This window comes from Xiphias gladius, chromosome 24, assembly GCF_016859285.1.
Source record: "Xiphias gladius isolate SHS-SW01 ecotype Sanya breed wild chromosome 24, ASM1685928v1, whole genome shotgun sequence".
In the NCBI taxonomy this organism is placed as follows: domain Eukaryota; kingdom Metazoa; phylum Chordata; class Actinopteri; order Istiophoriformes; family Xiphiidae; genus Xiphias; species Xiphias gladius.
The window spans coordinates 8309495-8333273 of NC_053423.1; positions in this window are offsets into that span (position 1 = coordinate 8309495).

Consider the following 23779-nt stretch of genomic DNA (forward strand, 5'->3'; position numbering starts at 1 on the left):
ATGCTAAGCGCTTACCGGACAAAGATGAGTGCTATCTATTGTTTCCCCTAACTCTCTGTGTATTTCCCAGAATGTCAAACTCTTCCTGCGAATGTATTTCAATAACTTTCACTATGTTTGCTACAACTCAGAAATGTCACATCCACTCATTGTGAAAACATGCTGTGCTTTTACTGCATGGAAAATCAGATGTGATCTACAGCATATGGGCAGTTAGCGTGAACCTACTTTTAAAGCTTTCTGAGACACAAAGTCTGACAGCATTAGAAATCATCGTGAGTGTCGTACAGTATGACTTCAGTTTTCAACCACCATAATGCAATGGAAAACACATTTTGAGGTGGTAAATATAACAAAGATGTACATTCTCAAAATAGCTTTGTGTAAGTTAGAAATGTATATGTGAGGTGTGTCAAAAGTTTGTCAAAAGGAGCTTTCTTAACACTTTTCGAAATTAATGTGCTTCTCACATACTGATGATCTGCCATTCAGACAGGCTGGAATCAATAGGTGAAGAGGTCACTATTCCTGCCACCCGACTGAATTTCATTTTCTACCTCATATACATAACACTTCTTCATTTTTATATTCGGACCACAACAGGTTTTCAGCACAAACATTAAGCTCCCTTTTCAGTGGTAAGGGGTGCACACATTAGCATACAGTGAACCAATATTGCTCCAGTTTTAAATATCGCATATCTGCCAATCAGTGTCCCCACAAAGACAGAGCTTTTACTCTGATCACAGCTCTATTTCAAAATTGTACAAGAAAATCTAGTTTTCTGTCATCTATAAGACGACTATATTGACATGAACTTCTTTAAAAAATACAGTGAATTAAGATCGTCATGGACATAGCTTTAAAATAAGTAGTTTTAAAGAGAACGAAGCACGTTGAGGGGCAAGGATTGAATAACAAGTATCCTTCTGACCCAGGATCATATTATTTATATTAATGCCTACTTTTTTGTTTTGAAGATTGGCTGTCTCGACCTCGATGACATATCGTGGCTTTCACCCAACTTAAATTGTACGGCACGTTTTCAAATGCAGCACTTATATGTAAAAAATGCAGGCAAGGGCAATTGCCATATGTCTTCCAGTTTTAAAGTAACATTGCTGCAATGCATGTAAGAGTATGGCTGCGGAGGTCAACAATACTCTTAACCCAATGTACAGTAGCCCTGGGGCGAAATACTTCACCAGGCACATATTTGGATGTAAAGATCGAATTCAGAGGTGGTGAGGTCAGACAGTCTTCAGAATGATAAGACGGTGCTGACAAATATGATATAAAAGCACAGCATCATCCTTTTTGTTTCTAAGGGCTAAATTTCTTCTAGAAATCATTTAAAAATTCAAATGAGGTGATTCATATTGTTTGTGAACAGTGTAGAATTTGAAAGATGGTGTATCAAAGAGAGTAAACTTCTTCGTCTTCACTTATAATAAGGAAGCTAACGCTAATTTCCTCTCCTTGCACTTTGACTGTACTCCTACAGTATATTCTACACTTTAAGATTTTGGCAGAATTTTTGAATTGGCTTTAAAAGAAGTATGTTGGGCCTCCGGGGTGCAGACATTTGACATGTATACCCATGTAATGAGGGATAAAATGACCTGAACCACTCTCTCCGCCTGACCAGGCTAAATAAGTGGCCCCCAGTGTGTACCCAGCACCCCTCAGGCAAGATCTCATCCCTTTGGTTTCAGATATTTCAGCCACCGCTTGTCAGGGACACAAATGGATGAGTCATTAATAAAAACTGCAGCACTTTCTTGGATTAAATATCTGCTTTAGATTTTTGTAGAATGTTCAGTATTTCAACAGATGGCAATTAAAGCAAATGACTGAGCTCATATGCTATGAATGGCATTTTTTCGCCCATTGTAATAGTTTCTAGTATCCATTCACTTTAGGTGCTCTTTAAACTGGCTGTGAACAAGATTCCCTTTTAGATTGGTTAGATTGGTTTGGCGGAGTCATGGTGATAAGGAAATTATTTAACAATAAAACTGGCAAAAAGTTGAAATAATTTCACTGACTTCTAAATAATGTGATTTTGCATTTATTGAATGTAATGAATTAGCTGTTACGTTAGTGGACAGATCTGAAATGGCTTGGTTAAAAAGTCCAAAATATATTTCAAAAGATACTCTTATACAAATAATCTAATTACTAAGAGACATTATGTGAAACGGCTGGCTCACACCATCTTTCCTCTTCTCCTAAATCTTTTAGAACTTAGAAATTTTTTTTTTATTTTTAAAGTTTTTAAACACTACCGGTTCCCATAGGGTTACACACACACACACACACACACGCTCACGCAGACACACACGTGCACAGGAACAGTCCTCTGTACTGGTAACCGTATTTTTGATTAATACTAGCCTGTGGTCATCCATCAACATATGGCTGTCATTATAGCAATCGAATCCTCACTCTGAAATGCATTTAGGGGAAAAAAAGAAAAGAAAATCAGACTTTTTTTGCTCATCGTCCCATCTGGTGACATGGATAATTAATCACCTAAGCGATGTGCCTCCGTTCTTCATTATTTAGCCGCGGAGAAGAGGCTGATGCTCTTGTGAGTGGGTGTGTGTCTGTATGTGGGTGTGTGGTTTATAGCAGTGAGGAGTGCGAGTGAGGTCTGGCTCACTGTTTCAGCTTGTTTATGGCAGCTTGTTTGCTCGGCTCCAAACACAAACAGTCAGATTAACAAACAGTACCTCTCAGGCAATCAGCCTCCCTGTGCTACAGTTCAGCTAATAAGAGGCATCAGGTGCAAAGTCGTCTATTTTTTTTTCTTTTTCTTTTTTTTTTCATTTGTTACCACAATCTGGGTCACGTAGATTTTACAACAGGTATGTAGTGTATAGAATAGAAAGAATTTGTAGAAGAGTACACATTCCTCACTGAGTGGGCAAGATTTCAACCAATGTTGAGATTTTTGTTGTCAAAAACATGTAGGATTTGCTTATGCTGGAGCTTTGCCAGCCCAGAATTTGGCCTTAGAAGAAGTGCTGCAGGAATTTTAGGGGAGTCTGTGGGTTTAATCACAAAGCTGGTTATTTTCAGCCCCCCGCAAAGTTAATGGAAAACTGGACATTGCGTTTCTGCTTTGTTCAACATTTCCTTTATACTTTATTTCAGTTGCCTACAGGTTTAAAACAGCCAAAATAAGAACTGCATCGTTTGAAAGACTCTACCAAAATGTCTTACCAGTGAGTCATGAAGGCAGCATGTGGTTTAAAAAAAACAAAATGCTCGCATTGTTTTTTCGGGCCCTATTGGCTGTAGCCTTACTTCTTTCAAAAAAGGGTTTCTATTATTAACTACACAAAGAATTCAGAGATGTTGGCAACCTAAAACTGTTGAAAATGTTTAACTGCTAATTAAAAAAACCTGTAGAGAGAAGGCAACAATTACAATGGGATAACAGGCATTAACCCACTGAACCACTGTACTGTGTGACTCTGCTTTTCCCTAATATCCCAGTGAGTTTGTTTGAAGCATGGTGTGCTGCACAGTCATCTATCTATACTTGATACTTGCCGCTTGCAAGTGGAAAATTTTCAAAGAAAGCACAAGCAGTTCCTTACAGCACTGAGGTCTTCACGCTTCATTATGTGTCTTATTTGCAGACAAAGGTATGCCCATGTAGGTATTTTTTTTAATATTTTTTTTTTAAGTCTTGAACAGAGAAGAGAAGACAAACAAGGGAAAGGAATTCCAGCTTTCTTGCAGGTGGACAAACACATTACAGATACATTATGCTTGAGCCACTTTTCATTGTAAACCAGCAACAACCATATTAGCCTCTACATGAGAGAAGCTGTGAACTAGAATCTCAGGCAACGTGATAAAATTATTGTACAACTGAAGTTAAATATTAATCCTCATGGCTCCCACAAATAAATACACGTTACTCTATGTGGCATTCTTAGTTATAATACTCAACAAAAAATCAAATGGCATAGGTAGTAAGTCATCAAGACACCAGGTTAAAGGCTTCAAAGGACTGCAATGCCCATAATTCCTTGCTTATTTTAGAGGCTCTACTAATCACTCCTGTATACACCGATCTTCTAAAACATCTATGAGTAGTAACACTACCTGTAATGGGAGGAAAGAAAAGAGGAACAAACATAGTAGCAGCATAGAAAAGTCCTGCTGTCTGCCATAAACCCACCGAAAATACCCTCTGAAATGCAATTACCCAGTTATATTTAAACAGCTTCAATATCTATCATATTAAAAAGAGAAGCATATGAACTTACATACACACAGTGGATGCATACATTCACTTATCTTAACACCACAGAACTAGTACACCCACCTCCTTATTAGCCCACTTGAAGGCCTTGCACATACATTTACAGAGCACATCGTTATTATACTGTGTGATGGGTTAAAGGTGATTCCATATCTTAAATAAGCCATGTAACTGTCTGGGAATAATACAATAAACTTAAGCTAAGCAACAGTATATATTTTACAAAGAAAATGGCATTTAAAAAATTTAACCATTGCTATTTGCTTTAAAGCTTATATTCCAATTACATTTCTGACAATGCAAAGCTACATTATATGGACACACAGTGAGCAAGAAAGTGAAATTTATTCAGAGACTATTTCTTTGTGGTTTGTGTAACTCTGTCCTGAGGTTACAGTATAGTTTTTAAACAATATTACACAGAAAATATAGGGAACATTTTGCACAGTCAAGACTGTTTGATACCTCATCAAGGAGGGATGCACAGGAACACCAGACATGCATCACTTCCACATTGGTGTTCATTCTTCTTGTGCATTTCATGTTGTTTGTGGCCATGAAAGCTGCGATTTTCACTTTAGTGACCCTATAAGAAAATTAAAACCTCCACACCAGTAAGGATATGTAACCCCACTAGTTGCGGTTCTGGTTGTGGTTTGGCCACCAGCAGCCAGTAACTCATCCTGGATCATCTGCAGTATGGTCCTAAAATAAATTGGCATTTTCTCCTCAAAGCCAAGGGAACCCAAGACATCCCTGTTATTCACGCTGATATTGTCAATTTAATAAAAAGGCCACATTGTTTAAATTTGTAATGCATTTACTGTTTTTGTTGTGTTGTAGTAGCCATCTCTAAAGATATCAGTTATCTAGGCTGAATTTGTGTCTTATGTAACCAACATTTTTACACTTTGCATTTGAATTTTGCATGAATGATTAAATCTGCCACATATATTAATGCAAATTTTGAAATCGCTTTTGTAGACTACAGTAAAGTAAATGCTGTGCTGTGTAAAATACAGTAAAGTACATTAAAGTACATTTTCAGCCTGCTTCAAAAAGTGAGATTGTACTCCTTCAACGGAGCAAAGATGCCAAAAGTAATAATAATAATACCCATCCACCATGCGCCTTTGTGGCGGTATGTTAAAACATACTTTGCGGTTGTTTATGTGGTTATTTTGTACAAAGTATCCTGCCTTGTTTGCTTGGATGTAGGTATAACTGTATTATAGTCTGATGTGACACGGTGGATCATCGCTGCTTGAAATAAATGTCACATTTCTTTTGTTTTGTATTTGCTAGAAGTCACCTATTATGCCATGTGTGATGTTTGATTTATGTTTGCAGCCATTGAGAATGTCTGTCTGATAGTTACTTTGTAGAATTTCATCCTTGTTTTGCATTTAGACTGTACTGAATAATGAATAATTAGTTTTAAAAAAACTTTCATCAATTGTGTATATAGTTAAAGGAAGCGTACATGTCATCTATTTAATCCATGCACTATATTTTTTTGTACTAATCCAAATGCAAATGTAACATTATCTAAGCTTGTGTGGTTTGTTGTTTTGCACTTATTATTCATACTTTGTATCTGAATAAGCTTGATAATTCTGTACCACTATATATATTTTTTAAGACAGCAGATAAGTGTAAGTCATGTAGAGTAATTGTATCTCCGTGTGTGAATTGTTTCTTTTTAAATACGACTATACATTTGGTATCTAAATGTCATTTTCTGCTTTACTATAATGGAATGTTGTGTAGTTGGTGTATTCACCCACTGTGTAATAGTATTTCAGGTCTAAACAGCTTACATTTGTGTATTGTAAAAAACAACCGGCAAGCTAGATGTGCCACTGTATGCTAGTATTTCCGAGGACCTTTCTGACCAGGCTCCAGCCAAATTTTTCCCCTGCCTTGCTAATGTTAAAATGAACGCTTTCGGTTTCAGGGCTAATTTAATTGGCCCCTCTAAAATATTGAATTGCCGCAACGAATGGTTCAGGGCTGCCTCTGAACCCTTGCAGAATCAGCCAGTAGATCCAGTTCCTTTCTGCTCATACAAACCTAGAAGGAGGCCTTATGGCCACAATTTTGCCAGGTTGACCATGAGCACACTGTCCAGTGTTCCTGTATAAAGCATTACCCAGCATTAAGAGATCGACCTTAAAACAGATGAAATGGAAAACACACAGGAGTAGGGATGATTGAGTTACCAGAAAATGCATTAGCAAAAACGCGCAACTTCGAACCTCCCTTGGCTTGCACTGATTTCACTGTAATGAAATCCAAACATGCCGTCTAATCAACTTTATTACACAATGTCAGAGTGAAATGAGTGGGATGTGGGAGAATAGGAGGGGGGGAAGTAGTGATTTGGCATGCAATGTAGCTTTACGTTTGTGACTGAATTCACACAGCAGGATGGGAACATGTTATACAGTACTGTACAGTCGTACATTGCCATTCTGAGCTTTTCAGGCAGTGATATAGGAATCATTGTTTTGGCTCGATTACAGCATATTGGATTTGAAAAGAAACACTGACTGTGAGGTTCAGGTGCTAACTTTAAACTTTTGTTGTGTCAGTGTACAGTGTTCTCAGTGTTCAATTGTAGAACAATACACACAAGGGAACTGGGAGTCAGTAACCTGGAGCCAGTTGCACCAGCTGTTCATCAGTTCAAACTTAGTTAAGTTTTACGCATGGCCAAAATGGGTTGCAGCCCACAATCTAGTTCCTTTGTAGAGATTAATTGTCACAAAATATTAAATAGAGCACCTGTCAGGTAACTGTTGCATAGCTAACTGACAAAACTAACGCTTGCTAATTTAAGACCCGTTTAAAGAGTAAAAGAAGTAACATGGAATACAGTTGATATATCTAACCTGAAACGTGATGAATGTTGTTCAATATTGATGTAAATTTTGAAGATTTTAGATTATTTTTCAAAAATAATGCAACATATCTCAAACTACAAAAGATTTTGCTAATAATATTTAAGTAGATGAGTAAATCAAATCTGTTAGGTTAGCAAAATCCGATCCCACTCATAAATCGTATGAATGCCACTTACTCTGAAACACATTTTTCCATGTATGCAGACATAAATAAACACCTAAAATACCTACATTACCTACAAGATATACTGTATCTTTTGCACCTCTAAAACTGTCATTTCTGGAGGTTATGCTAGCTTGTAATGGTACACTAACTTCCTGTTTACATAGAGGGTGGTTATTGAACGGTTAATGTTCACATCAAACATCAGGAAGGGGAAAAAATGTGATCTCAGTGCCTGTGACCGTGGCATGACTGTTGGTGCCAGATGGGCTGGTTTGAGCATTTCTGAAACTGCTGATCTCCTGGGTTTTTTTTTGCCATGGAGAATAGAGACTGTTTTGAAAGCAATGGAAAGCCTTACCTTGTATTAGCATGGTGTTCCTAATTACATGCTCGCTGAGTGTACACTGCTCGTTTTTATTCCCATTTTTAAACTGTAAGATTTAATGCATATTAATTCTTGGCCCAAATGTTCAGTTTACCTTGGTATTTGTCACACCTGCCTAGTTTTGCCAACCATCTTTTGAAAGTGATTTAGGTGATTTCTCATGTGGTGTCAGAAAAGCAATTTTTACGATATAAGCAATCCCCTAGTCCCTAATATGATTCCATACATGCATACAAATACCCACATACACAATATAATTTTGGGAATTAATGTTCCAGCCATGTTTATTATACATAAATGATCCGGATGTCATGTCAGGATTTTAATTTGCTTCGTGGTCATTCGCTTGAAAACGGTGGTTTTAACAGGATTTGAGAAAAAGCTGTTCTGACAACTATGTGACATTGTACATGCAAGTTCCCATCAGTTTACTCATGCAGTTTTTAGCCACACCAGCCTGTATGGATTTGATATTTTATGTCATAAGCTATATAATGTATATACGCTGTGAAATACACCTGTTTTGCATGCATCGTATTACTTACGAAGATGATTTATAAAAAAAAATATTAAAAAAACCCACTGGAAGTCTAGTTTTCTGACCTTCATAGAATAGCAGTATCTAACAAGTTCAACTTTAATTTTCTCTCTAATTACAAGGAAGATACAATTGTGGATGGTGAAAATAATATATATTTGTCACTGCAAATCAACTGTAAATTGCAGCAGGTAATCTTCTTATTTAAATCTAGCCTCATAATGGTTGATTAATGTGCAGTAACTGTGTATGGCTGGGGGATATATGAAGGCTTGTATAAATTCTCATTGTAGCTTGTTCAGTCCCATTACATTAGAGTGTGCTGTTTTTAAAAATGTATTATATGTACAGGTGTATCATGGTTGTTAGTTTCATCGTCTTGCTGACTATATCCAGTGGCTTCTGATGCTGTTGCAAACTTGAGATAATAGAGCAGCCTCTACCTCCTTCACCCTGCATGCTGCTCTATCCCTCTTTCTATTTTTCAGTTTCTGCCTGCTTCACTCAGTCTTGCTCTCTCTACCTCTTCCCCCAGCGAGTATCGCTGCCAAGGACGTGCTTCCAACTGCATGAAGGGTATCACTAATGCTGGTTATAGGCAACATTCCGAAAATAACGACTTGCACAGTAAAAGTCTGCAATATGTGCTTGCGCATGCACAAAAATCACGACTCAGATCATCATGAGACAACATCCCATCATTTGTCTTCCACACTCGGGGTGACATAGCTGTTTGTAAAGCTGTCAAAGTAATGATTCTTTATCTCTGTTGATAATGACATCTGTTCCTCTTGATGAGTTCTGTGCAAAATGCCCCGAATAAGATGTACATGGTGACAGAATGAGTGTGTGTGTGTGTGTGTGTGTGTGTGTGTGTGTGTGTGTGTGTTTGTTTGGGGGTATTGAAGAGACCGCAGTGGTTGATGTGAGCAATGAAGTGCTGCCAGTCTTGCGTACAGACATTTATGGGAGACACTGGCATGCTTCTTGTCAAAGATTTGATCACAGAATCCCACTAGTTTGTGCCAGACACCTGGTACCTTAACTAGGGCAGTGCACTGTTAAATACACGTAGCCAAAATGAAGACAGAACTGATGCAAGGTGACAATATAAGAGGATCTTGGTGTTTGAGAATGTTCATGTCTGAGTTGTCCCAGTCTCTTTGCATATGATCATGCTAACACCATGAATCAAACATGCTTTTTCTTCTATGAAAAAGTAGTTTCCTATAAGAGATTATGGTTCGTCATTCTGTTTATTGGTGGTTTGCCTTTTTAAAATAAGTTCAGATTGAGTTCATTTTGAAGAATCAATCTATGATACTGACATCAGGCAGTGCACTGAGAAGCTGTGAGCATCTACAAGGCCAGAGGGTACTTGAGTAAAATAGAGTGATGCTGTTGTATCCTCGGTCTTCTGCTGTATTTGTATTTTCTGGCATGTTTCCAATTTGCACTTTGACTTCCTGTTCAGCTCGACCATTACACTGGCTAAATGAAAATCTACACAAGGCATTAGATGTACCAGTTAGGACTCATCCTGCATAACTAGTCCCAGGATAGGCACAATCTCCTGTGTATTAAGTGGGACAGTGTGTGCTGTATATCAAAACAGCATCAATTTTAAAAGGCACTTATAGATTGATTTATTTCTGAGTGCCTATAAATCAGCTGAAGTATAGAAAGTAAATTTTTTTCATTCTTTTTATCCACTTCCATCAGATTTCTCTACACTGCACTGACACAAGCTGTGGCAGAAATAAATAAGTGTCACCTTCTAAGATAAAAAATATCAAGAAGCAACCTTGACAAAGGGTGTAGGTCCAATTCTTGCAACCCAATTGAACATTTCTAGCCCCTTCTTAAAAAAGAAAAAAAAAGAAAAAAAAGAAATCCCTACTATTTCTGAAATTGCATCATGGCCTTGAGAAGAGAGCATTCATATTTATGAATACCTCCATGACAAAAGTCACTCGCAAGGCAATAGCAGGGCCAGAAACAAGGACAGACTTGGAGAAAAGGTCAACCTGGTGTAAATCCCATATTCCAAAATGCTCCACTACAGTACTGACACCCAAGATCATGCCAAAAGTACAATACCTCCCTTATCAAAAATCTCATCAAGCCTGGTTTATCTTCAAGAACAATAAGCAATCCCATAGGACACTATGAATATGATGAATAACTTGATGTTTCCTAAGAAATGCCCAAATTACCATCTAAATGACACTGTACTGGTAATTATGATGGTAACAATAGCAGCTGTGATCAATGAGATAATACTTCCAATTATAAACATGACATCTCATGGAAAAATAATGGGGATCATGTACTGCAGTTAGCTGTTATGATGTCCTTTGTGAATTGGGTAATTAGAAAATGCATGGGTCAATGACAATGCAGTGGAGGACAAATCCCTATATCAGACAAAACAAAAAAAAGCTAACAGAAGCTTAAGCTGCGGCTATTGTTGTCGTATTGAGCTGTGGGTGATGTTTAGGGACATGATCGAACAGCTCATTTCTGAGGGAAATTCCTGTAGATATTTCATATGAAATTGTGTTGCCAGTTTCTTACGACTTTCTGTGTCAGTCTGCAGCGAGCGTTCATCTTTCTTCCACTGAAGTCCCTGGATCTCAGCGTAGCTTTGGTTTATGATCACACAGCTGTGCCCGAGGTTGTTGCTCGGCAAAGGGTAAGTGCGATGGACTAAAGCCCATCAGTGAGCGCTGTAACCTGAGCCTGCTCACCTCTGCAGAAGGAGCATTCAGCAGCAGGCCAGATAACACAGACGAGCCACTCAATAGCTTTGTCTGTCTGGCTAGTATTCAGGCCTGTGAACCCTGTCCAACTCAATCTGCTGCTATTGTTACGGTGAGAATGCTACAGCAGCTTTGTGACAGGCTGCAGTGTTATATGGGCATTCTCTCTCCATCTCTCTCTCTCTCTTTTTACCATTTCTTTTTCCTACGCCGAGAGCCTCTTATTCTCTAGCAGTGTGATGACTCACTTCTCTGTCTCAGAGGTCCTTCATTTCCTGCTTTTTTTTTTTTTTCTGCTCCTCCTCTTCTCACCCCAAGTGCTCTGCCCTATTACTCTTGTCCTCCTGTCCTGTATGATTTTGTCACTTTCTTGCTGCCACCTGTTCTCCATTCTCTAACTTGCGTCATTCTCTTTGCAGCCATGTCAGTCTGCTGTTTAATTTGTGTGCCAAATCCTTTTGCTCCTCTTATGTTTCAGGGAGCAGGAACATTGACAGGAGACATGGAAGTTCACTTACCCTGACATGAGCAGCCTGAAGGCACATACAGAAACCATCAGCTTCATAATATGTCCATGTCTCCTGGGTGGGGTTTAAAACCACAGCAAAGAGGGATTATCTTTTTCCATAAACACTGCAACATGGTTCAGTAGTGCGGGTTGTCAGGGTTGTGGCTAGCCAGTTTGTAGTCAGTCATCTTGAAAGATTTAAGCTACTCAGATTTTTATGTAAAAATAAACTTTTTTGGACAGTGTAAATCATAAAGTGGGGCAGCCAAAGATTAGTTTTTCATCCTCTATAACTGAGAGCTCAAACATTCACCATGTTGTGAAACCAAACCCAGAAAATAAACGATAAGCAAACGTGGATGTTATAAAAGAAGAATTCAAAATGGGTAGTTTTGATCAGACTCTTGCACATTGACTCCAAGCCCTAATGTTAGTCTGACTGGTTAAAGACATGGCAAATGTCAAGTCAAATGGCAAGTTTTCATGTATGAAGCTACCACTTGACAGCACCTAATTATACACACATCAGAGGGAGGTGCAAGGCTACTGTGACAGAGCGTCAATGAAATAAGTAATGCCTGCACACTGACTCTAAGATCCACAAATCAAACCATTTTAAATTTATTAGATCCAAAATATTTAAACTTACCACATATGGTACCACACATAACCATCTCAGTACTGTCCCTGGGCATGTTTGATGGCTAACCACACCTGTCACCAGACAGTCAGCCTGTGAGTATATATGCAGGTGGTAACCATTTGTATATATTTTAGACCTGATGAAGATCCAAATAAGGTTGATTGTTGTCCATTTAAATAAATTTGTGTTTTGGAGTTGGTGTGCAAGCATTACTCATTTCATTGATTCTGCTTTCCAATAGTCCTCAACAACATGCTGCTTATAATCTTACTCAATCAGATTGGTAGTTTCTACTTAAAAAATAGACTACCAAGTCTCAGATATCAGAGCTTAATATGTCGTATGGACTTTACCAAAAGAATGACATTAGGGCTGTGACTAAAAATTATTTTCATTATTAATTTAACAGCACTGCCTCTCAACCTGGTGTAATTTACTTTCAAATGATACTGGGTGCATAACACTGTCATGAATGCAAAGGAGAGGCTGTCTGTCCTGCAGAGCATGGCAAGGAGGCTCAGCTAGTTTTAAAAAGTGCAGTCATGTAGCGGGGTAACATAGGTTTACAGTTACATTGGAGACACAGACCAGTATATTTCAATAAGATTGTTGAATATTTCTCATTTAATTTGCTTTGACATTAAAGGACCCCTACTTTGTTATCTCCTAAAAAACCTGGATTCACCCATTTCTCATCCCTTCGAGTAAAGTGAGCATTCAGCTGACATGTTATGTTTAAGAATATCTGTTATAGAAATAACTTTGATATGTAACATAGAGATGAACAGGAGGTTAAAGTGGAAGTTTAGTTGCAGTACTTCAGAGAGCACCAATGCAAAATAAGACAATGCAAAACAAATTCTCTGTACCACCTGAGGTTGGTATTCAATCAAACAGGTGAGATCAACGCAGACAGCGAGACGGAGTGATGCAAGCCAAGTGAGTGTGAAACGACAAAGTAGATACACAATGCAGAACAGAGAATTTGGTATGCATTAGATACGCAGTCATAGATTTGTCCCGGTACTTCTTCTTAACCTGTCCTCCTCTTCACCCGCAGGCATTATCATTCAGTCTCAGTATAGTCGATAATGCCAAGACAACATCACTCAGGTTTAAATCATCTGTTTGATATGCACTGGGAAGCCTTTGTGCCTCATCACATTTTCTGTCTGATGTCCAGTGCTGCTCTTTCGGAGAATTCATCACATCCCGTCCCCATCCTTTCCTACACTCTCATCTCTCCAATGCACCCTGAAAGTAAACAACAACACTCCGTCCTCCATCTTCTCTTTCCATCTCTGGCTTCAAAAGTCCTCTACTGCATGCATTTATCCACCTCATCAATTTCCCATCTGAAAATTGTGATTTGTTTTTGCTTTGCCGCGCACTTGAGCTGCACCTTGCCACTTCTCGTTTGTGTCAGATGTACTCTTAACAACCCCATCCTCCTTCCCCTTTCTTTCTTTCTTGGCATTAAACATTAGTACTCATAACTTTGTGGGTTTTCCTTAATCATATGCTGTAGCTGTGACGGACAAATGACCCTGTGAACCCCATATGGCAACCCTCTAATCGTCCTAATTAAGCTTGTCCTGGCATATTGAGCCCCCCTACATTTCACTCTCTTGCCCAAAACTTTTATTCAGACCACATTTCTCTTTTCTCTCTGGCACCTGCTGCCTCTACCTCTGTGTCAACTCTCCCTCTTCACACCCCTTACCAGCGCCACCTTGGAAATTTAATTGAGGCAGTGCTCGTGAAAGACCTGGCAGTGTATCCACGCAGGAAGCGAGGAACTGAGTGAGAGGAGCCGTGTGCCACTGAGGCACCCTCCACTGGCACAGAGACAGACTACCTCCTCAGCCATCTAAAAAAAATCCCCAGCACAACTTAGGTGATTAAATTAGCAAGTTCTACAGCGTGTACTTTTGATGCATGGTGGAGTTATACTCTTAAAGTGTTTCACCATCACCACAACCTTTATTCACTGTACTATATCACATTTATTTCCCCTGTTACTTTTTACTTGGTTGGAGGTTTCAGAGATGACGACATTGCATCTTTTCTATACTCAATTGAATGCAGTAATTAAAGTCAGGGCATTATAAAGAGATTTTATTAAATATGATTTAATATTTTAATTAGGATCATGACTATTGATAACTTGCAATGGATCTCTGAATCCGAACATTATGGAACTGTATATGTAAATGTAAGGTTATCATATCAGGTGTAGATGTACTGAGTATTTTTATAGCCACTGTTGATGGAGTGTATTCCTATATGAGCCGTTATCTAACAACAGCATTTACATTTCAGTGTTAAGGTCAGAGTGATCAATTGATCCATATACACTACTGTAGCAACACTTACCACTTCTCATCAATGTGGTGGAAGAGACCAAAAGAGAAGCAGAGAGAAAGCGATAATCTGAGCTCTGATGGGGGGGACAAGACTAGAAGCAGAGACACAGGTTAGGAGAAAGAACATAATAAAGATAAGCAGATGTGGAACTTTGCCGTTGGCTCTTTTTCTAAACTCATCCTACCCTTGGCTGTCCCTGAAATTAAAGATCATTTTTAATCACTTTGATAATGGAAGCTTCTTTTTTTGTTAAGAAGAAGCTCTGATAGATATAAGAGTTTATAGGAGTTGACAAGGGACATTACACTGAGGGCATTAGAACTGGCAGCTTGTCAAACATCGCCGTGGAAAAAGAGCAGCAAGTCAAGAGAGGAATACAAAGACAAGAGGGAGAGAGAGACAGAGGGCAGGGAGAGAGAGCTTCTGAGGGCAACCAGCAGGTCACCAGACAGGAGGAGTTTCCGTTGCCGCCTTCCCGCGCTTTATCCTCCACCTCCTCATCTACCCATTGTCCATTAATTACAGTATAGGACACGAGAGGGGTGCAGAGTGCTCTCATTAAGCAGCAACAAATAGCCAGGACACAAAAGAGTTTTAATTACCTGGGGACTGGAAAATGTTCAGTTGTAGTACTATGGAGATTCACTACCTCTAAACAAGATCTTTGCCCTCGCAGAGAGGGGACTGGAGTGACATTAAAGCCAGGGATAAGGACACCAAGGAAATTTATGATACCACTCTGCCATTTCTATTCATAGGCATAACCCCATCCGCACGGATGACCTCTTGAAAACCTTTTATTGCACTGAATATTTTCTTTTTCATAGTTCTTTTCCTTGTTACAAAAGAAAAGGTATTCTCCCAATTTGTTCCATATGCTGACACCAAACTTTTTGCTTTTGTTGCATGTTATATTTTAGGATTTTTTATAACTGACTTTCCTTATGGTGTCTGTCTTATTCAATTAAAAACATTCATTTCGCTCGCCTCTCCGCATGAGTTCTGGACTGATGATGCTCCTTGATATCTCAGCAATTGTTCCATGGCCCTTTAATTCTGGCGCACTCTATTCTATCCATATCCTCTCTTTTATGTCTTGTATTTATCACTGTAATCACAAGATTTTCCTGAAAGCAGAATAACTGATCATACGGGGTTTGCATAAACTGGACCTTAATCTACATAGAAGCCACCGTAGAGCCATACAGGGTGCCAAAGTGATGATTATCTTAATTAAAGTCTGTGTCATTGTGAAATGTGCATAAACAAGCAATAACAACATAACCTCCAATCCAAAGCAACAGCCACTTCCATAACTGCGCACCCCCCCCAGCTCTGCTCATAAGCCTGAGCAGCGGCAATCAGATATTCAAGTCAATAATGTGGCCTCATAAGAAGGAAGAAAGGAGCAAATAAGAGAATACAATGGTAGACGCAATACTCTAGATGGAATGTTGCTCACATCTTTGGGTTTTGTCAATAATTGTCAATATTCTTTAATCTCTTGCAACGACTTGAGGGGGACGTATGGGGAAGCGTTTTTTGGTATGTAAATCGGGACGCTGTTGTCATCCAAGATGGATGGGCTCAGGAGACGGGCTGAAGGATGTCAGAGAGAAATGGGGTGCAGATAAATTTGTCTCACCCCTGCTCACCTCTCCTCCCTCCACTCTCACACTTCTCTCTGCATTCTTTAGCTTTCCGTTATCACTCTTCTGTGCCTCTGCCAGCATTACCTCTTGTTTCAAATTCCTTTCAACGAAATCTGCCCTACTGTTGTCCTCCATTTACCAAATCTTTCTTGTTGGTGTGTGACTATACTTCCTCTTTTTTTCCCCTCTTCCTGGCTCTCTGGGAATGTTCACAGGTTTATACAGCAGAGAGATGTCCTTTCCCTCACTTCCCCTCCAGGCCACATGCATGTTGTTCCCATCTTTACAGCCCACTACTCTCCTCTAAGAATACAAAGGGCTTTCTAATTTGTGGGTTGTGCTTATATTTAATTGTCTGCGAGGAGGTATATATTCTGCTGTTGTTGCAGAAAGCTTCCTTTTTTCTCAAATTTTCCATTTCTTCATTAGCCGTCTGTTGTAATTTATGACATCACGCTAATTCGCCCAGTAATTCGATGAACCCCAAATTAACCTGGCTGGCTAGTATTTTCCCCATTAGTTCGTTTCGCTCCCCACTCCATTGTCTCGATAATTAAGAAACATCAATGTCCATGAGCTGGATCAAATGCTGTCAGCAAGCGGAGGAGCCGGTGTCATCTGGGTTCACTGGAGCACAGCAGCCGCATATTAAGGACAGAGATGACGGGTGATTTACAGCCGATTAAGATCTGGTACTCACATCCCCTGCCTGTAATATTGTCACACTATGGTGCCAGCCTCATCTACTAGGGCAAGAGGATAGCTTGTGGGGGCAGGGAGCTGGAGGGAGTTGGGTCGAGGGATGTAACTCAGTGCCATTGTTCAAAATGTCCTCACCTCATCTCTTAATTTACCTACATCATGTTGTTAAAGGATGTTCCCTCCCTCCATTTCCTGCCACATCAGGCTGAGCTAAGTTGCACTGGTGTTTTTCAGCTGAGGGTTAAGTAGTCCCACTGTCTAGATCAGTATAATATGCACGTCATATCATTACATGATTTGTCATGCAATTAGTGGTGGTTGTTGAAGACATACAACAAGCAAGACCAAGACTATTAGAGTTCTTTTACACGAGCGAGTAAGCATGGCCCCGGCTGCCATGTGCCACACAGCCACAGCTGTGTCAGTGCTTTGATCCAAACACTGACCATAATTGATCTTCTTTGAGAACTTGTCAAGTGGCTCTTATTTTACAAGTCAATTGTTCCACTCCCTGCTTCTCTGTGATAGTGGGCATTACTCATATCGCTGCTGCCAGCTTGAATTGGACATTAGAGGCCAGTTAGGGTGTATCAGGTACACAACGACACACACACAGACACACACACACGCGGAGTAAATAATACATTTGTTTTATCGTTTCCTGTCAGTAATCCTAGCAGTGGCTTTCTACGCAGTGCGCTTTCTGTGAACCCAAGGCCTTCGGTCTCTCTTTGAGTGCTCAAGTGAGTTGACACTGTGAACCTCTTTCCTCTCAGCATGCAGGAGAATCAAACATTATGGAATGCCCTTCACAGTACAAGTGCTATAGCCTTTAAGCCTTGATATGATATTTTCTCTGAATTCAAAAGGATTTGGTTCATTTGAAGCATTTAGCTTGGGTTTCGCTAAATGCAAACAGTTTGAAAGAGTAAAAAGCTTGTAGATGGGAAAATCCCTAAAAGGGTAATTTTTTATTTGATATTTCTCCAGATAAACATCTTATCTAAAAGTCGCATGTTGGATCTGTCTCATACTGGAGTCATGACAGATACGGAGATGCTATGCATCATAGCTTATCTTACTGATAATCATCTTTTTTTTTGTGGATGTCTGAATCTTGTGGGGATCATTTCAGTTAGACTTTTTAAAAGATTTCTTCAGTGTAATCATGGCTGTCACATCTTGTTGACTCCACAAAATCTTACCACTTTTTATTTATTTTTCAGCGCATTATGTTCAGTTAAAAATGTATCACATTCCTCTTACGTGCTTCTCAATAGTCATAGTACATTTGTATTTGGGAGATGTAATTTCTTAAAGATTGTAATGGGTTTTAAATTTGATACGGTCCATTTTAATTAAAGGAGAAGGATCTTAAGTAGCCCCAAAAGACCAAATCTAAATGGAGAGCAAGTTAAATGGTTCTTGACTTGTCACTAGCCATTATCCACACCCAGGCTGGCACGCCACAAATATCCATCCTTGACCCTGGATCACGCCCTCATCACTCTCTCCTCTCATCCCTCCTCACACTATTCAACACCAGGTCACTAGGAAGAACATTGTTTGCCTTGCGGGGAACTACTTCTCAGCTAGTCCGTTTTGTTTTTCACAAATCCAAGAGCAAACCATGTTTAAATTATTGTTTTTTGGTTGCTGAAATAATTATTGGTTGGTTTCAGGTTCTGGTACGCCTTATTAAACTTGCCAACTCCCTTGCTCCTAGCTGTTTGGCTGCCCTTCAGGTTTATTGATGAGAACACCTACCAAACAGGGTGCCTGATAATTTAAGCAGTCAATCAGGGTTCAAGGGTCAAGATGAAATTATCGGGAGTGTATTATATTAGCGAAGTGATCCCAAAGGATGAACTATCCTGGTGGGTTCTGCTGGGGTATTAACAAGGTGAAAGTATGCGTAGTCTGGGTCAGCAGGGCAGTTAAATAACTTAGAAGCTCACATTGTTAACGATATATCTGTATGAAGTCTCACTGGGATGTTTGTGGCTGTAATAGCACTTTTCTTCATTTTGTCTGGACTTTGAGTATCTGTAAAAGATCTAAGTATGAGGAAACACTTTTAGGTATCTACTTGAACATTCAGTGGTTCCCTTTGAAGCAAAAAAAGTCAATAAAAAAGGAGCTGAGATCCTTTTAACAACATGCATATGCATACATCTCACTAGATGGCACTGTTCCCACTTTCCCTAAGCAGGCAAGTGAAAAGCATCTCCATGGTCTTAAAGGGTTTCCTTATCTTGTACTGCATTTCCCCTCCAAGCAAATCTTATATATGAAATACCAAGAGCAAGGTAGATAAAATGTTTGCAAGTAGGTATGCTTGCAAATGTTTGATTTGATTTTATCAGATCAGGGTGAATGGCCTGCAGAATTAGAGGCTTTGAGACAACTGTGCTTTGCTATTTCCATAAAAGTAAAAGCCAGCAACGACACTTACAGGACACAAATCTTTGACTTCTTTTTTGGAAGTGGGAAAAGTGATTTTATTAAGCTGCTCTGTGGCAAAACCTGACCCACGATCTACCCTAATATTTTCAAATTTTAACCACACTACCGATGTCATGTTTGTATTCTGGAGTCATCAGATGCAAGTCAAACCATCTGCTACATAACACAACAGCAGCCCAGATAGGTAGAGGTAAAAAAGGGGGAGAGGGGTGAGTAAATGAACCACCGAGTTTAAAGAAATAGAGAGGATGGGATGACAGGGTGTGGTGGCAGGGTGGCTCAGTGCTTATGTCACGAACAACCTTTTGCTAGGCCTGCCATCATGGGGGAATCGCTATCTGCATGGCTGGAAGGCCCACGGAGTGAGGGAGCAAACGATGCGCACCTCTGTGTTCCACGGCAATTTCTCATGTTTGTGCAATACAATGCACCTGATCCACACTTGTGGAACAAGAGCGAGATAAAGAGCAACAGAGGGGATATTCGAAAGGACATCTCCTAATCCAAACATGGCAGGTGACTTTTTTATTTTTTTTATTTTTTCACCATAGAGATCATCCGCCATCCATACTCTTGAGGGCTTTTGGAGATGTATAAGCTGGTCATGTTCACTTGAATTCATAAGCACCACACAAATCTAATTTCCCTCTCCAGATCTGTACCACTAGTGCGTTGCAGAGTGAGGGGCTTAGAAACTAAAAATATTATTTCTTGAAAAGTTAGGGAAAGTGTTGCTGGATTAGGCTGATGTTGTGAGTTTCCTTTTGCTCTCTGCCCTGCTGGCTCAGAGTGAAGCAACATCTAGCACAAATCACATTGTGTTATGACATACTGTAGGTGCACAGTACATTCTCTGCCTGTGCAACCTCATCGCCCTATTTACAGATTTTCACACTCTGGTTACAAACTGCTATCTGCCAGATTCATACATGCAAACAGGGGAGATGCATGCCAACACACACACATTTATACACCCGCCAAACAAATTATGCTCAGGCTTTGACCTGCATGTCTCGCATAATTTTCCCCACACACCCCATGTGCATATTCTCACAGAATCGCATAAACCTGTCTGCAGACTAAATTGCGCAGACACCTTTTTTTCCATCCTTACTCACACACACACACATACACCTCTGCCCTCCTTTTTGATTATCATGCTTGATGTCTCTCAGACTGAATGGCTGGTTTCACACTGACAGACTGGAGGTCTCTGTCTCAGTCTGCTTCTAAGGAGCAATTGAACCTCCCTCCACTCCGCTCTCACACCCCAATCCCTTTTTTTCCCACTCTGTGTATGCAAATCTCTGCCTAAGTGTTGGTGTATCTCAGGAAAAGAGAGCGAGGCAGACAGACGGAGGCAGTGAGAGAGAGAAAATGAGTATTGCTTATGTAAAAGAAGCCAAATCCAGGTCAGACTGTAGATTCTTCATTAGGCACTGCTTCCCTTTTTTTTGTGCATGGACTTAAGTGGGTCCTATGGCAGATTTAATGTATACCTAAGACCTGCATTGCAAATATTTACAACTGTAGCTGGAGATCTCAATTTTGAATTAATTAAAGTCATTCATCAAACAAACATCCCAGACAGTCACTGCTTAAAGCACATTTCCTTAATTTCTCTGATTTTTGTCATTACAGAATGAATACCTGGGCATGGGACTGTTGGTTAGACAAAAGGGGCTATTTCAAGAGTTACTTTGAGCTCAGGTAAATTGTGATGGTTTTTTTTGTTTTGTTAGTATTTTGACATTTTATAGACAGATCACTGGTTACTACATGATGAAAATAACCCTGATTTGCAGCCCTAATCCTAATACTGCACTGTAAAATGGTGATTTTTCCCTTTTTTAAACGGCAACTCTTTCATATGCAGATTGACACTTTGTACCACAGACTGCTGTCTTCCTGAGGCTAAAGCACTGCCCTTTACGTTACCTCTGAGTCTTTAACCTGACACTCTCTCACTTCTGCTCAACACCTCGCTATCACAAGGAGGTTCTCTAATTAGAAGAGCAGTAGTGGGCTTCACCAGGGGAACTAGAAAAGCACAGGTTGTCCACACAGGTACTATTCACCCACAATTGTGGCATTTTTTTGGCCAATGTTTTTCATACGGCAATGAAATTGCCACTCAGGGATGAGTATGTGGAAGTTTGAAAAACAAAGTCAAAGATGATGATGGAACACTTTAAAACTTAAAAAATGCCGGTATCAAATGAAATACTGCCCCAAATCAGTACAGTACCATCCAGCGTCTCTTCTTGATTTCCTCATGGGATTACCATCTCCCTCCTCTGATAGCAGGCGTGACTTCAAGTTGTCCTCCTGGTAACTCTCCAGCACATGTTTATCTTGGTGAGGCGGGGCATAACTCTTTTTATGGTGCTATAAATTCTTTCTGGCCAAAGCCCTCACTGCCCACAGTGTGTCTTTAGGTCCATCGTAAAGCTGGAATGGGCTTGGAAAGATACTGTGAGTATTAGTGTGTGTGTGTGTGTGTGTGTGTGTGTGTGTGTGTGTGTGTGTGTGTGTGTGTGTGTGTGTGTGTGTGTGTGTGTGTGTGTGTGCGTGCTCGTGTGTGTGTGCACCCTGTTGATTGTTACAGAAGCTCAGGTTCCAGCAGCCATCTTTATGGTTACAAAGACATCACTTGCAGAATTGCTTGCATTTTCAAACCCTGTGCCTCTAAAGTGAATGTCATGTCATACCAGCATGATTAGGGTACAGTGACTGTCATTACCATTAAAGTGTAATAATCACCCTCTAGGTGTCTATATGTCTATATATCTTGCTTAAAGAACAGAAGCAGTGATCAAAATGTAATAGACTGCAGTGATGACAAGTCTCAACAGCAGAGAAAAGTGCAGCTTCTCTGCTGTTACTTGAAAATTATGGTATTTTGCCTTGAAAGTCTGGCCAATGATTGTTTAGAACATATTGAGCTTACAGATGGACAGCAAGCGACTGCATTATGCTGTAGGGACGATTTGAGTGGTGTCTATGGACATTTTGTTAATTTTCCTGCTGTGAAAACTTGGCATCATTGGAATCCACAATGACCAACATAGCTGCTATGTCTTGCCACCTGAGCGGGCTGGTTATTTAATTGTGAGAAGGGGGCTTTTGGGTGGAGTGTGAATTTAAGACGGCAATATAAACAACTGTGCAGTGACAGGACTTTAATTTACTTTTCATTTTCTTGTAAAACATTGTCACAACATTACGCAAGTTTTTCTTCATGAGGTAGTATGATGTCCCCTGCTTCAATTGTTTTCCTCTCGCCTTCCATTGCACAGTGGAACAACCGGGGTAAAGGTGTTGCTGCTGTCAGAAAGTGTGTCTCTCTAAGATAACATTTCAGGTTAATGACTGCTCATAGCTCACCAGCCGCGTACCGGAATTACAGTGACAGAGCATTTTGATGTGTGAAAGGGAGCAAACGCATTGGACCCACACAGAGCAGTAAGAGGGGGCAAATGATATGAAAGAAAACAAGTGGCATCCTGATAAGTCAAGCAGACAAACAAGTAACTGTCAAAAGGATTAATTGGACTCCTACGCACCGTCTCAAGCATTAATTGGTGTTTGTTATAATGTGTGTATGTGTGTGCACAAGCACTCACTCCAATGTGCTGTCATGACTAGGTGGGAATTGAACAGCAGGCACTATCAATTCAAGCGGCGTGTGTCTCTGAATATATGTGTGTGCGTGTGTGTCAGTGTTCCCATGTAATGTACGTCAGGCTTGCCGCAAGCAGTCAGTCTCAGGTTGGTCTCATTACCAAGGTAATTCCTCTGGAGCAACTGCTCCGTAATGGCAGGAGATGGTAATGATCCTTTAATAGCCCTCCTCATTGCCCGCTGGCCAGATCCTAAAAGCCGATTTGCCTACTGTGATCTCTCTGAGCCAGGAAGATGAATAGAAAACTAACCATCATTATATCTGCCATAGAAATCAAATCAGAACACCCATAATCTACTTCTCAGCTCCCTCCTTTTTGTCTCATTTTCAAACTGTCCACTGCACACTCTATCCCTCTCTCCCCCAGCTTCCTCTTTCTTTCTCACTCCTTCCACTAGTCTGACTTTCTGCTGCTTTCCCCTCACTTCTCATTCTTTTGCTTGTCTTTTGTCTCTCTGTATCAAGGCTCAGTTTTCCATTTCTATACTTCAAAAGGCTTCAGAAGATTGGATTCTTTTTTTTTTATTGGCATTTGGAGGTAATGAGGGATAACACCATGTGATCTGAGAAAGCAACCAAACCACGCCAGTCTCACCAAGCAAGCATGGGAAGCGGGCTGGATGTGGAGCTAGGCTAAGTAGCATAGTGTGCTAAAGTAAATGTGTGCGCGTGTTAGTATGCATGGGAAAGTGTTTAAGTCTCAGAAGGCACAGTTCA